The sequence below is a fragment of the Aquarana catesbeiana genome, linkage group LG08 (assembly GCF_042186555.1).
Source record: "Aquarana catesbeiana isolate 2022-GZ linkage group LG08, ASM4218655v1, whole genome shotgun sequence".
NCBI lineage: Eukaryota > Metazoa > Chordata > Amphibia > Anura > Ranidae > Aquarana > Aquarana catesbeiana.
Genome location: NC_133331.1, coordinates 55,290,102 through 55,305,407, shown reverse-complemented (window position 1 = coordinate 55,305,407; position 15,306 = coordinate 55,290,102).

Sequence of the window (15,306 nt, the reverse complement as noted above, 5' to 3'; positions counted from 1 at the left end):
CTGTGATGGTTGTGTAATGTAAAGGGGTCCAGAGGTGCAGGGTGCAGTGCAATGTAAAGGGATGCAGGGTGCAGTGTAATGTAAAGTGGTCCAGAGGTGCAGGGTCCTGTGTAATGTAAAGGGGTCCAGAGATGCAGGGTGCTGTGTAATGTAAAGAGGTCCAGAGGTGCAGGGTGCAGTGTAATGTAAAGGGGTCCAGAGGTGCAGGGTTCAGTGTAATGTAAAGGGGTCCAGAGGTGCAGGGTGCAGTGTAATGTAAAGGGGTCCAGAGATGCAAGGTGCAGTGTAATATAAAGGGGTCCAGAGGTACAAGGGCTGTGTAATGTAAAAAGGTCCTTAGGTGCGGGGTGCTGTGTAATGTAAAGGGGTCCAGAGGTGCGGTGCTGTGTAATGTACACAGTAGTGACAAAGAGATATTGAAGGATGCAGAGGTATGCAGGGGGGCATAGTGGGGTGTTTTTACATTTTAAGGTGGGGGGGTGCCAGATATAGGATCTGCCCCGGGTGCCAAATGCGCTAGGTACGACCCTTGCCTGCACTTCCATTGGCTTCGAGGGCGAGCAGCGCGCGTGCGCCCCTAGTGGCCACATAACATCGTTTTGCCCAGCCATGCCATTCTGTTGCAGTGAAACTGCGGCGGCTGGTCGGCAAGTGGTTAAGCTACATAGGTGAAATTTGTTTGGAAAAATTGTCTACTTTTTTTTTTTAGAAGGTGTGTATTTAAGGCTGGGTTCACACTATTGCGAATAGGATGCAGGTTTCTCCACATCCAATTCGCATGTCAGGAGATTGAGCCAGTTCACACATCTCTGGAGCCGCTCAGGTGCGAATTGCACAGGAGTCCTGTGCGTCTTCTGATTCATTTCAGGTCTGAATTAAGCCAAAAATTCTGTCTCAATACGGACCTGAAAAGGTGAACAGTGATGCACAGGACCCATGCTGTTAGCCGCTCCGTTCTGCAGTGTGAACCCAGACTATGGGGATTTGTATTTAAAGTAGTTTCGTTTTTTTTTCATGGAGCATGCTTTTTCTTTTTTTTTTTTTTTTTTTGCAAATTTGATTGTTGTGTCCTATTACTTACTTATATTTGCTATTTTACCATTTTTTCACTGTCGCTTTTTGTCTTGCTGTGAAAAAAATAATAGTGAGGCTAATGAGGGACTGTTTCTGACACAAGGACAGATCCAGGATAGTTGAAAGAGGAGCCCTCTAATATACAGTGGGGACGGAAAGTATTCAGAACCCCTTAAATTTTTCACTCTTTGTTATATTGTAGCAATTTGCTAAAATCATTTAAGTTCATTTTTTTTTCCTCATTAATGTACACACAGCACCCCATATTGACAGAAAAACACAGAATTGTTGACATTTTTGCAGATTTATTAAAAAAGAAAAACTGAAATATCACATGGTCCTAAGTATTCAGACCCTTTGCTGTGACACTCATATATTTAACTCAGGTGCTGTCCATTTTTTCTGATCATCCTTGAGATGGTTCTACACCTTCATTTGAGTCCAGCTGTGTTTGATTATATTGATTGGACTTGATTAGGAAAGCCACACACCTGTCTATATAAGACCTTACAGCTCACAGTGCATGTCAGAGCAAATGAGAATCATGAGGTCAAAGGAACTGCCTGAAGAGCTCAGAGACAGAATTGTGGCAAGGTACAGATCTGGCCAAGGTTACAAAAAAATTCTGCTGCACTTAAGGTTCCTAAGAACACAGTGGCCTCCATAATCCTTAAATGGAAGACGTTTGGGATAACCAGAACCCTTCCTAGAGCTGGCTGTCCGGCCAAACTGAGCTATCGGGGGAGAAGAGCCTTGGTGAGAGAGTTAAAGAAGAACCCAAAGATCACTGTGGCTGAGCTCCAGAGATGCAGTCAGGAGATGGGAGAAAGTTGTAGAAAGTCAACCATCACTGCAGCCCTCCACCAGTCTTTATGGCAGAGTGGCCCGACGGAAGCCTCTCCTCAGTGCAAGACACATGAAAGCCCGCATGGAGTTTGCTAAAAAAAATACCTGAAGGACTCCAAGATGGTGAGAAATAAGATTCTCACAGTCCCAACAGTGAAGCATGGTGGTGGCAGCATCATGCTGTGGGGGTGTTTTTCAGCTGCAGGGACAGGACGACTGGTTGCAATCGAGGGAAAGATGAATGCGGCCAAGTACAGGGATATCCTGGATGAAAACCTTCTCCAGAGTGCTCAGGACCTCAGACTGAGCCGAAGGTTTATCTTCCAACAAGACAATGACCCTAAGCACACATCTAAAATAACGAAGGAGTGGCTTCACAACAACACCGTGACTGTTCTTGAATGGCCCAGCCAGAGCCCTGACTTAAACCAAATTGAGCATCTCTGGAGAGACCTAAAAATGGCTGTCCACCAACGTTTACCATCCAACCTGACAGAACTGGAGAGGATCTGCAAGGAGGAATGGCAGAGGATCCCCAAATCCAGGCGTGAAAAACTTGTTGCATCTTTCCCCAAAAGACTCATGGCTGTATTAGATCAAAAGGGTGCTTCTACTAAATACTGAGCAAAGGGTCTGAATACTTAGGACCTTGTGATATTTCAGTTTTTCTTTTTTAATAAATCTGCAAAAATGTCAACAATTCTGTGTTTTTCTGTCAATATGGGGTGCTGTGTGTACATTAATGAGGAAAAAAACTTAAATGATTTTAGCAAATGGCTCCAATATAACAAAGAGTGAAAAATTTAAGGGGGTCTGAATACTTTCCGTCCCCCCACTGTACATCATTTTATGGTTACACAACCTGGTCACATTGCTACAATCTTTTTATATGGACTATAATCTATATTCTTTTTATATGGACTATAAACTGAAGGACGTATGAATAAATGGTTGTGGAACAAATCATTTGAATTTCCATTATTTCTTATGGGGAAACTCACTTTGATATACAAGTGCTTTGGATTACAAGCTTGTTTCTGGAACAAATTATGCTCGCAATCCAAGGTTTTACTGTATTAGGAAAATAGACACCATACAACTTATTTTTTTATTTTTTAAGTTTGAGTTCTGTTAAAGATGTTCTGGAAGCAACCTGTAGATGGCACATGACACTTTAGCCCGGGTTCACACCTATGCGAATTAGATGTGCGTTTCCGCACATCTAATTCGCATAGCAGGAGAATGTGACTGGCTCCCTATGGAGCCGGTTCACATATCTCCGGGGCGGCTGCGGTGCGCACTGCACAAAAACGCTGTGCGTCTTTGGCTGCGTTTCAGGGACGAATTCAGGCATAGAATCGGCCCTGATTCGTCCCTGAAATGGTGAACAGGGACGCACAGCGCTCCTGTGCGGTCCGCAGCGAATTATGGTGTGAACCCGGGCTTAATAAGGGGGGAAGTGACGTTCTGGCCAACAGTGGAAATAAAGTAGAGAAAGATCCACTGAATGACAGAATAAAACTGCTCTCCTTTTCTCATCATTCTACAGTTATTGTCTCCCATTCGCTCATCCATGTCTTTATGGACTTTGCTTTGTGCACTGGTACAAATCATTTGGTGGAGGGGGGATTATGGTGTGGGGTTGTTTTTCAGGGGTTGGGCTTGGCCCCCAAGTTCCAGTGAAGGGAACTCTTAAGGCGTCAGCATACCAAGACATTTTGGACAATTTCATGCTCCCAACTTTGTGGGAACAGTTTGGGGATGGTCCCTTCCTGTTCCAACATGACTGCACACCAGTGCACAAAGCAAGGTCCATAAAGACATGGATGAGTGAGTTTGGGGTGGAGGAACTTGACTGACCTGCACAGAGTCCTGACTTCAACCCGATAGAACACCTTTGTGATGAATTAGAGTGGAGACTGCTAGCCAGGCCTTCTCGTCCAACATCAGTGCCTGACCTCACAAATGCGCTTCTGGAAGAATGGTCAAACATTCCCATAGACACACTCCCAAACGTTATGGACAGCCTTCCCAGAAGAGTTAAAGCTGTTATAGCAGTAAAGGGTGGGCCAACTCAATATTGAACCCTCCGGACTAAAGCTGTCCAAAGGGTGTGTGCCAGGAACTTATCTTGCATACCAACGGTACACAATTGTCGGCCAACAAGCACGAACGTAGTGATGTACTACGTGGAATTTCAGCTCTTGAGGGCCACCCTTTGGGCACCTTCTGCTAATGTCGTGTTTGGTGAACATTGATTCTGAGAATGCGTCTTTGGACTTTTGTGTGACGGACTTGTGTACAGATGATACAAAAATCTGACAACAGACTGTTGTCCGCCGAAAATTTACTAGCCTGCTAACCAACATTTGTTTGCAGACAATTGGACAATGGTTGTGTGTGTAAAGGCAGGTGTCCCAATACTTTTGACAATATAGTGTGTATGAGTCAGTGGCGGCCCATGCACTGTGGGCGCACGAACGCTGCCCCCCATCCATGCTCCTGGCCCCTTTCAGGATGCCGGACGCATGGATTCGTATGGCAGGGGTGGGAGGGGGGTGGTATATTTTAAAGCACCTGATTACAGCCAGGGGCTCTAACAGGCTTCAAAATAGGGTGGGCTCGGGGAGCAGAGAGCGTGCCCTGATCCCACCCATTGTGTGAAAATAGCAAATAAATTTTCGCTATTTTCACACTAACCTTCCTCCCGTCCAATCAGGAGGCAGGACGTCAGACCTGCTTCCTGATTGGCCAAAGCGCCAGGTCACCCTACTGGATGCCTGGCGCTTAGGAAGAAAAGCGCGGAGACTTGCGCTGAAGCGGAGGTTGCCGCCGCTCTAAAAGGTAAGTTCCCTTGGCTGAGTCGGCTGCATCCCCCAACCCCCCTTGGGTGCCAGAGCCACGATCCGCACGCGGGGGGATGCAGTCAGAGCCGCAAACCCTGCGAGTGATGGGGGGTTGGTGTGCATAGTGGCTGCATTTGGTGGGCAAGTGGCTGCATTTGGTGGGCACAGGTGGCTGCATTTGATGGGCACAGGTGGCTGCGATTGAAGGGCATAAGTGGCTGCATTTGATGGGCACAGGTGGCTGCATTTGATGGGCAAGTGGCTGCATTTGATGGGCAAGTGGCTGCATTTGGTGGGCACGGGCGGCTGCATTTGATGGGCAAGTGGCTGCATTTGGTGGGCACAGGTGGCTGCGATTGAAGGGCATAAGTGGCTGCATTTGATGGGCACAGGTGGCTGCATTTGATGGGCAAGTGGCTGTATTTGATGGGCACAGTGGCTGCATTTGATGGGCACAAGTGGCTGCATTTGATGGGCACAATGGATGCTTTGATGGGCACAAGTGGCTGCATTTGATGGGCAAGTGGCTGCATTTGATGGGCACAATGGATGCATTTGATGGACACAAGTGGCTGCATTTGATGGGCAAGTGGCTGCAATTGATGGGCACAATGGATGCATTTGATGGACACAAGTGGCTGCATTTGATGGGCAAGTGGCTGCATTTGATGGGCAAGTGTTTGCATTTGATGAGCACAGGTGGTTGCATTTGATGGGCACAGGTGGCTGCATTTTATGGGCACAGGTGGCTGCGTTTGATGGGCACAAGTGGCTGCATATGATGGGCACAAGTGGCTGCATTTGGGCACAAGTGTCTGCGTTTGAGGGCACAAGTGGCTGCGATTGATGGGCATAATGGATGCGTTTGACGGGCACAATGGCTGCGTTTGGGCACAAGTGGCTGTATTTTCTGGGCAAAGGTGGCTGCATTGGATGGGCAAGTGGCTGCATTTGATGGGCACAAGTGGCTGCGTTTGATGGGCACAATGGCTGTGTTTGGGCACAATGGCTGCAATTGGTGGTGGTGGTGGTGGGGTTTCAGTATTTTTCAGTTTGTTTGCTCCTCCCCAAAATTTTTTAGCACCAGCCGCCACTGGTATGAGTGTGTGTATGTATGTATGTATGTATGTGTATGTACATATATATATATATATATATATATATATATATATATATATATATATATATATATATATATATATATATATATATATATATATAAGTTTGGGGGATCTAAGTAATTTTATAGCAGAATAAATGCTGGTTTTTACCTGTAAACAAAAAATGTCAGAATAGGCCTGGTCTTCAAGTGGTTAATGTAAACACATTTGGGAGAAAAATGTTTACGCTCCTGAAATATCTCTTTCCACAAATGACTTACAGAAAGTGTATGCCAAACATTGGTGAGAAAATTGCGGCGGTCTCTCCATTGTTATTTGATGGAAGGTTTTTTTGGCCCCTGTTTATATGGCTGTTCCCTACATTTCCAGCCGTAGCCATTCACGCCACGCCATTAAAAATATTTATTGTGGCAAAGTTGCAAACAGTCTGCTGTAACCTTCGCGGCAGGAAGAGCAGGCAGATGAAGTGTTAAAGGAGTGGCCGCAAGTTAATAAAAACAACATTTGCCTTGTAGGGATCGTTGGAAACAAACAAACCCCCTCCAGGATTCAGCAGGCTTGTAAGAAGCCATCTTGACACTGTGATGTCATTCCTGGAGCCGGCTTTAAGCGTTTGGCGTACACGCTGCTATTTTTAGAGTCCCAGGAGGCTGTATTTTTTTTTTTTTCTGCACAAATTTTGTTTTATTTATGTAACCTACAATCCAACTTCCTATAATGTGGAACAGATGGAGCTGTTTCTGTAGAATGTGGTTTTTGCCCTTGTAGAGTTCCAGAATACTCTCCTTGGAACACTTCTGGTACTTCGCTTTTAATGTGGATAGCTTCACACATAATAGTTTTTGTTGCTTACTTTTTCTGCAATATCATCTTTACTTACTTTTTTTTTATTGCAGCAGAATATAATGGGGAGAACATTGAATGATTATGAGTCCCTGCACCAAAGGAGCTTACAGTCTAATGGCCTTACCACATGACCGCATACAAACACAAATGTACCTACTAATACATTTAAGTTTCATAAGTAAGCATACAAGGCCTCTAAGATGACATGTTTCAAGGTCTTGCCTTTTTGTCAAATCTTGGAGAGGGAGACCAGAGCTTTCAACAAATATTATAGAGTGCATGAGGGGGCGGGAGCAGAATAATTATTACACTGCACACTACGTCCGCCATGTTACTGAAGTCCAAATCAGATACCATACAGCAGCGGTCCCCAACCTTTTTGGCACCAGGGACCGGTTTCATGGCAGACAATTTTCCCAGGGAGATGGGATATTCACGGAGTCTGTCCTCAGCCCCCCTTCACACAATAAATCCCCTTTATTGCACATTCCCCCCTTTACATCACAGTTCCCCCTTTAAAGTAGTCCCACAGTGTCCTCAGTTCCCCTTCACATCACAGCCCCACCTTTACATTACAGTGCCCCTTTACAGTGAAGTCCCATTTACATCACTGTGTTTTCCTCTACATTAATGTAATGGGGCTGTGATGTGAAGGGGAACTGAGGACACTGTGGGACTGCTTTAAAGAGGGTCTGTGATGTAAAGGGGACTGCACTGTAAAGGGGCACAGTAATGATTACAGTGCCCCTTTACAGCGCAGTCCCCTTTATATTACAATGCCCCTAGCAACCACAGCCTCCTCCATCACAGTGCCCCTGCAGTCTACCCCCAACCCCCCCCCCATTTCTCTCTAACAGCACACTTCCTCATTCCAGTCTCTGCCCCCCCTGCACAAGACTCCTACCTTTTGGCAAGACAGAGGCTATTAGTTTTTGTGTCCTCTCTTGGCTCCTCCCCCCTGCCCACCCGATGCTGGCATTCTATCAGCCGGGACGGGGGGGGGGGGAACCCTCCATTCCAATCTGCTGCTCCTCCTGCCCCCTGCCTTGCTGATAGGATGATATCGTTGGGCGGGCGGGCGGCGGAGCCAGGAGAGGACACACAGGCCCCCTACCATACAGCATTTTAGTAACAATGTGACAAGCCCTATGTTCTGCAGAGATAATGATAATTAAGAACAATAGACCAAAACCTGACTACAGGCTTTGGGAACAGGGGAGTTTGTGCTAGAAGGAGGGGGGATTTGTGCTAGATGGAGAAATTGGGTGTGGGGGGGGGGGATTTGGGGATATTGTGCTAGGAGGAAACATTTGGGAATGTTGTGCTAGCAGGGGGGATTTTGTGGGGGATTTGTGCTCAGAGGGGGGATTTGGGGTATGGGGGAGTTGTGCTAGAAGGGGGGATTTGGTGGGGGATTTGTGCTAGGAGGGGGGGTTTGAGGGGTTAGGGGTTGTGCTAAAGGGGCACTTTGGGGATGTTGTGCTGGGAGGGGGATTTGAGGGGAAGGGGGGTTGTGCTAAAGGGGCAATTTGGGGATGTTATGCTGGGAGGGGGGATTTGTGTTACGAGGAAGAATTCATGGATGTTGTGATGGGAGGGGGGACTTGTGCTATGAGGAAGAATTCATGGATGTTGTGCTAGGAAGGGGGATTTGGGGATGTTGTGCTGGGAGGGGGGATTTGTGCTCGGAGGGGAGATTTGGGGTATGGGGGGGTAGTGCTAGGAGGGGGGATTTGGTGGGGGATTTGTGCTAGGAGGGGGGAATTGGTGGGGGATTTGTGCTAGGAGGGGGGAATTGGGGGGTTATGCTAGGATGGGGGATTTGGGGATGTTGTGATGGGTGGGGGGGATTTGTGCTATGAGGAAGAATTCATGGATGTTGTGCTAGGAGGGGGGATTTGGTGGGGGATTTGTGCTAGAAGGGGGAATTTGGAGGAGTTACAACCTAAGAACTGAACTTTGTCTCACAGACTACATTTAGGGACTTGTTCCCACCAGGTGCAGTGGGCTAACACGTGCGAAATTCCAAGTTTTCCTGCACCGCACAAAAATGTGCTGCCTTTTGCAGTCGCATGTGGGTGCCATTATTATTCTTATTGACACCCCCACGCATCTAGCAAATGCGCGTACGCATTAAAAAATGCAATGTGCGCAAACACGCAAAAGACCTCGTGCTTGGATGCACCTCTTTGGACGGAGGATTGTGCACAGTTCTAAAGGGCACCTTGACGGAAAAAAAGGTTAGAAAACACTGCCTTATGTCTCATGGAGGGTGAAGATCCACTTTAAGTCTCAAAAAATTATGTAAAATTTACTTGGGTACAGTGTTGTATGACCCCCCCCAACCCTCCCGCCGCTTCCCGGGCTTACATTACCGATCGCTGAGCCCAGGAACCATCCGGCACCAGAAGTTTCTTGCCATAGAGATAAGCGATGGCAAGGTGTCCACTGCTCATTTCTTTGCTCTTGGAGGACTGGAGCGACATCATGACGTCACTTCTGGTCCTTGTAAACATGTTTTTTTTTTCTTAAAGCAAAAGATACTTTTTTTTTTTTTGATCTTTTGCTTTTAAGGGTAGAGGAGAGATTTGGGATCCTTTAGACCGCAGATCTATCTATAAAGAGGACCTGTCATGATATATTGTTATCTCAAGGGATGTTTACATTCTTTCCGATAGCAATAACAGTGATCAAAACAATTTTTTAAGGGACAGTGTAAAAATTTTGAAAACTGGCAAAAAAAAAAAAAAAATGTTTTAAAGCGCCCCCCCCCCCCCCCCCCCCCGTCCCTGCATGCCCACATATGTAAATGGTGTTTGCACCACACATGTGAGGTATCGCCGTGAATGTCTGAGCAAAAGCAATAATTCTAGCACTAGACCTCTTCTGTAACTCTAAACTGGTAACCTGTAGAAAGCGTCGCCTATGGAGATTTTTAAGTAGTTTGTCGCCATTCCATGAGCACGCACAATTTTAAAGCATGACATCACCCCCCTTGGCATTTTTCGTGTTTTGTTGCCTTCACAACCTGGAAATAGGACAAAATAACAGAAAAAGTAAATGTGCATAACTATTCACCCCCCTAAAGTCAATACTTTGTAGAGCCACCTTTTGCGGCTATCACAGCTCGCCCGGTCCGTGCGGCCGTCTCTTGGCTGGTTTGCTGTTGTGCCATGTTCTTTCCATTTGGTTATGATAGATTTGATGGAGCTCCTAGGGATCATCAAAGCTTTGGATATTTTTTTATAACCTAACCCTGACTTGTACTTCTCAACAACATTGTCCCTTACTTGTTTGGAGAGTTCCTTGGTCTTCATGGCAGTGTTTGGTTAGTGGTGCCTCTTGCTTAGGTGTTGCAGCCTCTGGGGCCTTTCAAAAAGGTGTGTATATGTAATGACAGATCATGTGACATTTAGATTGCACACGGGTGGACATCATTTCACTAATTATGTGACTTCTGAAGGCAATTGGTTGCACCAGAGCTTTTTATGGGCTTCATAACAAAGGGGGTGAATACATACGCACATGCCAATTTAAAAGTTTTTTATTTCTGAAAAATTGTTTTATGTATATATATCTTTCTAATTTTACTTCACCAAGTTAGACTGTTGTGTTCTAATCCATCACATATAATTCAGATTAAAAAAACAAACAAACATTGAACTAAAGGCTGTAATGTAACAAAATAGGTAAAAAGCCAAGGGGGGGGGGGGGGGGTGAATATTTTTGTAAGGCACTGTATTTACTTGGTGTAACATCATCTTCCATGTTATACAAAAAATGGGGGTATATATTATGTTTTCTTTTGTTTTTTTTATTCATTAAAGTGTATTTTTTCTATAAAAAAAATGCATTTGGAAAAACCCTGTGCAAATACTGTGTGACATAAATTTTATTCTCTAGGGTCTGTAAAAATATATATATAAAAAATGATATATAAAATATAAATAAATATATATATAGATATAGATATATATATCTATATATCTATATCTATATATATCTATCTCTATCTATATATATATATATATATATATATATATATATATATATGTAAAATGTTTGGGGGGTCTAAGTAATTTTATAGCAGAATAAATGCTGGTTTTTACCTGTAAACAAAAAATGTCGGAATAGGCCTGGTCTTCAAGTGGTTAATGTAAACACATTTGGGAGAAAAATGTATATATCTATAGATAGATATAGATCTATCTATATCTATATATCTATATAGATATATATAAATTAAATCTATAAAATTTGGGGGGTTCTAAGTCATTTTCTAGCAAAAATTACTGATTTTTGCTTGTAAACAACATATGTCAGAAAAAGGCTGGGTCCTTAAGTGGTTACATTAAAAAAAAAAAAAAAACTGAAAGCTTTTAATTAAAAAACCTGACTGTAAAAAAAAAGAAAAATTGCTATACTTTAAACCTTTCGGCATTTGCCTGTCGATGAGTTTAAGGAGGAGGAGAAGGACCGATGTGATATATTTTTGGCTGGTTCGAAATCAGTCAAGAGTTGCTTTCGTAGAGACCCCGTGCGATAAATCTCTGTTTGTTTTTATACCAGTTTGTGTCTTTCCTCCAAGTTTGCTGATCTGCTCATCGCCTTTTGGCATGCTGCTGACACGCGTTATTTGCATGCTGTGTAACAAGCCTACACGTTTAATAGGAGGCAGCAACACGCCCTGCACAGCGATATTCCGCCAGACGGCCTCACGCTCACCAAAAACCACTCAGTTTAACAAGAAAAATGGAGACAAATTCTTCCAGTGCTGGAAATAAGAAAAGACAACATGAATAAATTTGCCCTGTTTTGCAATAATTTGTTCCCCTGACATCCCGCAGGTCTGTTCCTCTTACAACATAAGAAATCTTTAGAAGTTTTTTCGATTTTTATTTTTTAACTTTCAAGCTCTTTCATATGGTTTGTAATTTAGCCCGGGGCTCCTAGCATCCAGTGTGTGTGATTTAGAAGGAATATATAACACACACAGAACATTTTCTAGTAGAGAGAAGTACACTTTTACTTAACCCTTTAACTGCTGCAGGACACACTCGCTTGCTGCTGCCTTTCTTCTCTCTGCGAGTTACGAGCTCCTTCTGGCTTTGAGGACTTCTCACCGGGACCAAGTATACGATGCTACACATGGTGGGTTTGATTTAAATCAAGTCGATTTAAATCATAATAAAGAGCAACTGTCATCTCTGTCCCACAACGGCTCCTCCTCTGACCCGCTGTTGTCTCACCGACAGTCCCATTCACTTTAATGGCTGGTGAAGCGGCAGTGACACAACAAGGTGAGGGATGTGGCGCCAGCAGATGAGTGGATGCCGCTAACAGGCGCCACCATGATGGATCTGAAATGACAGGTGCTCTTTAAATGTAAGGACTTATTCTTGCTGGTAGTTAGAATCTTTAATATTTGCAAACAAAATGAAGGTCTCCTATTTAGAATAATAAGCTGTCAGGTTAGTAAAACAGCGATATCAGAACCGATTCAATCATACAGTTTGTAGTGTACATAGAGGAATATTCATTACTTTATTTTATCTCATAGTTACTGTGAAGTTGTGTGAATGCATCAATGCAGTGCATGTTGTCTAAGTTTGCAGAGCTTGGATTCATTAAATGAGTTTACCAAAAATATTGCAGAATATACAACCTCATGCTACATAACTAAGCTCCATTTCACGCTAAATAAACTAAATGATTAATGTATCTTAAATAGAAAACTATCTTTGAATTAATAAAAAAAAAATGTATTGAGCAGAAAAAAAGGCTTGGCTCAAAAATAAAAAACAAAACAAAAAATCGGTACATGTGGCACTTTCACAGTAGCAATACCAATGGCATTTAGAAGGCTCAAATATGCCAATCATAAATACAGTTTATAACACACCTTCTTATCCTTACATAAATCCCAGGGGTGTAGCATAAGGGGTTGCAGGGGTCACAATCACAACCCCACCCCTAGCTCCAGGGGGCCCCTGCAGCCTTCAGGTTATATTATCATATCCTCCACAAAATCCAACTCCAATCTGCCCTAGGGCCCCACAGCCATGCTCCAGTACTGGGCTTCTACTTTGCATTCCACAGTCCACACCCCTCTGTTCCCATTGGCTGGGGAGATACTGTGAGCCATTTCCTGAATGGAGAGGAGCACGAGGTGAGAACAGCCCAGGATGGGGAGGTGTCTGTGCTGTGTGCTGGCAACATGGAAATGGTAACCGAGCTCAGCGAGGCAAGAGGAGACTGCCGTCCTGTAGCCACGATGGGACTGATGTCACTGGTGAGGTAAGACACCGCTCAGTGTCTCCTAGTCACCAGCTGGGATTCTCTGTACCCCCCCACCCCCACCCGGGGATGTCTACTTACCCCACTTCCCTGACAACTGGGGAAAAGACACACACCTCCGGGAGGTGACCTTCCCAACATCTGCCAACACTGACAGGAGAAACTTCAGAAAATGCTAAAACAAATTCCTTAACACCTTCACAGGGGAAGAATATCCCTGTCCTTTGATGTAAAGAGGAACTCTGGGAACTCAAAACTCTTAAGCCGCTTTGAGTATCTTGGCATGCGGTGGATGTATCCGCACACACATTGGAAGTAGTGGGGGGGGGGGCCCAGGTCAACTTTTGCATCGGGGCCCACAAGCTTCAAGCTACGCCTCTGCATAAATCAATACGTGATAGAAAAAAAAAATTTTGTTTACCCTCAAGGCCACATTTTTCACTCTAAAGGAGGCACCCGGAATGGTATAGACCAAAGAAAGAGAAAGAGGAAGAAAAAAAAAAAGAGGAAGAAAAAATAAAAAATAAAACCGTCTTTAGATAGATCTTTACTTCAAAAGCATTTTATTAAAATAAATTAAAATACATTTGATAAAAAAAAAAAAAAATCAGATTTAAATTAAAAAAAGCACCTGAAGGGCTGCAGGCTCCAGATTTTGTGTCACATGGCTTTGCCCTCCCAGATCTAAGTTGCCCCCCCCAAAGCCCCCTGACCACCCCCTCCGCTCTGCATGCTATGCCTGGCTGCTGAGCTCCTTTCCCATTACAGCACTCTATACTGTTCCTCCAGGGCTGAAATCACATTCCTTTACAACACAGCCAGTTAGCCGTGATCTGCACAGGGTGTATCTGCCTACTGCAACCACGCTGCCGTTCCGACCAGAGAATTTCATGGGTCAGAAGGGCAACATAAAAGCCAGATACACCCTGTGAAGACTGACAGACTGTGTGTAAAGGAATGTGATTTTAGCCCTGTGTAGTGTGTGTGTGTGGGGGGGGGGGGGCTGTATACAGTGCTGGGATGGGAAAGGAGCTCTGCCAAGTGACCTGCCAGGGGTCCCTGTCCTCTGATTCTCCAGCGGTAATCCCTGTCCTCTGATTCTCCAGCGGTAATCCCTGTCCTCTGATTCTCCAGCGGTAATCCCTGTCCTCTGATTCTCCAGCGGTAATCCCTGTCCTCTGATTCTCCAGCGGTAATCCCTGTCCTCTGATGTAAAGAGGAACTCTGGGAACTCAAAACTCTTAAGCCACTTTGAGTATCTTGGCGTGTGGTGGATGTATCCGCACGCACGTTGGAAGTAGTGGGGGGGGGGGGGCCAGGTCAACTTTTGCATCGGGGCCCACAAGCTTCAAGCTATGCCTCTGCATAAATCAATACGTGATAGAAAAAAAATTCTGTTTACCCCTCAAGGCCACGTTTTCCACTCTAAAGGGGGCACCCGGAATGGTATAGACCAGTGATGGCGAACCTTGGCACCCCAGATGTTTTGGAACTACATTTCCCATGATGCTCATGCACTCTGCAGTAGTAGTTGAGCATCATGGGAAATGTAGTTCCAAAACATCTGGGGTGCCAAGGTTCGCCATCACTGGTATAGACCAAAGAAAGAGGAAGAAAAAAAAAAAAGAGGAAGAAAAAAAATTAAACGAAAAAATCTTTAGATAGATTTTTACTTCAAAAGCATTTTATTAAAATAAATTAAAATACATTTGAAAAAAAAAAATCAGATTTAAATAAAAAAAGTGATTTTTTTAAATTTGTTTTTAAAAAATCATTGATTTTTATCCACCCTGATGCTACACGACATAAGAGTAATAGTTTTTTTCTCAAAGAATAGGTGCAGATACTCCCCCCTTTCGAGTCACCCCTTGTCTCCACCCCCCACCCACCTTTAAACACATGCCTTGATACCACCCCTTCGTAATACCGCCCCTTTGAGAGAATACAGAACCAAGTATAATTTTTTTGGTGCTAAGTAACTGGTATGGAATTTAATTATAACAAGAAAAGCAATAAAATAGATGGCTCCAGCAATTACAGACCCCAGCACCAACAATCGATCCCCCAGAAAATAATAGATGCCCCTACCAAAACAATACCCCCCCCCCCCACAGCAAAACTATATCTCCTAGGAGCCGACATTTATAAAAACCCTTCAGCAGCCAACAACAATAGACCCCTCACTCAACAGTAGAACCCCTCCCCCCAGCAATAACAGACCCCTCCCTAAATAGTAGATGCCCAACAATAGACACCTCCCACAACAGTAGATCCCC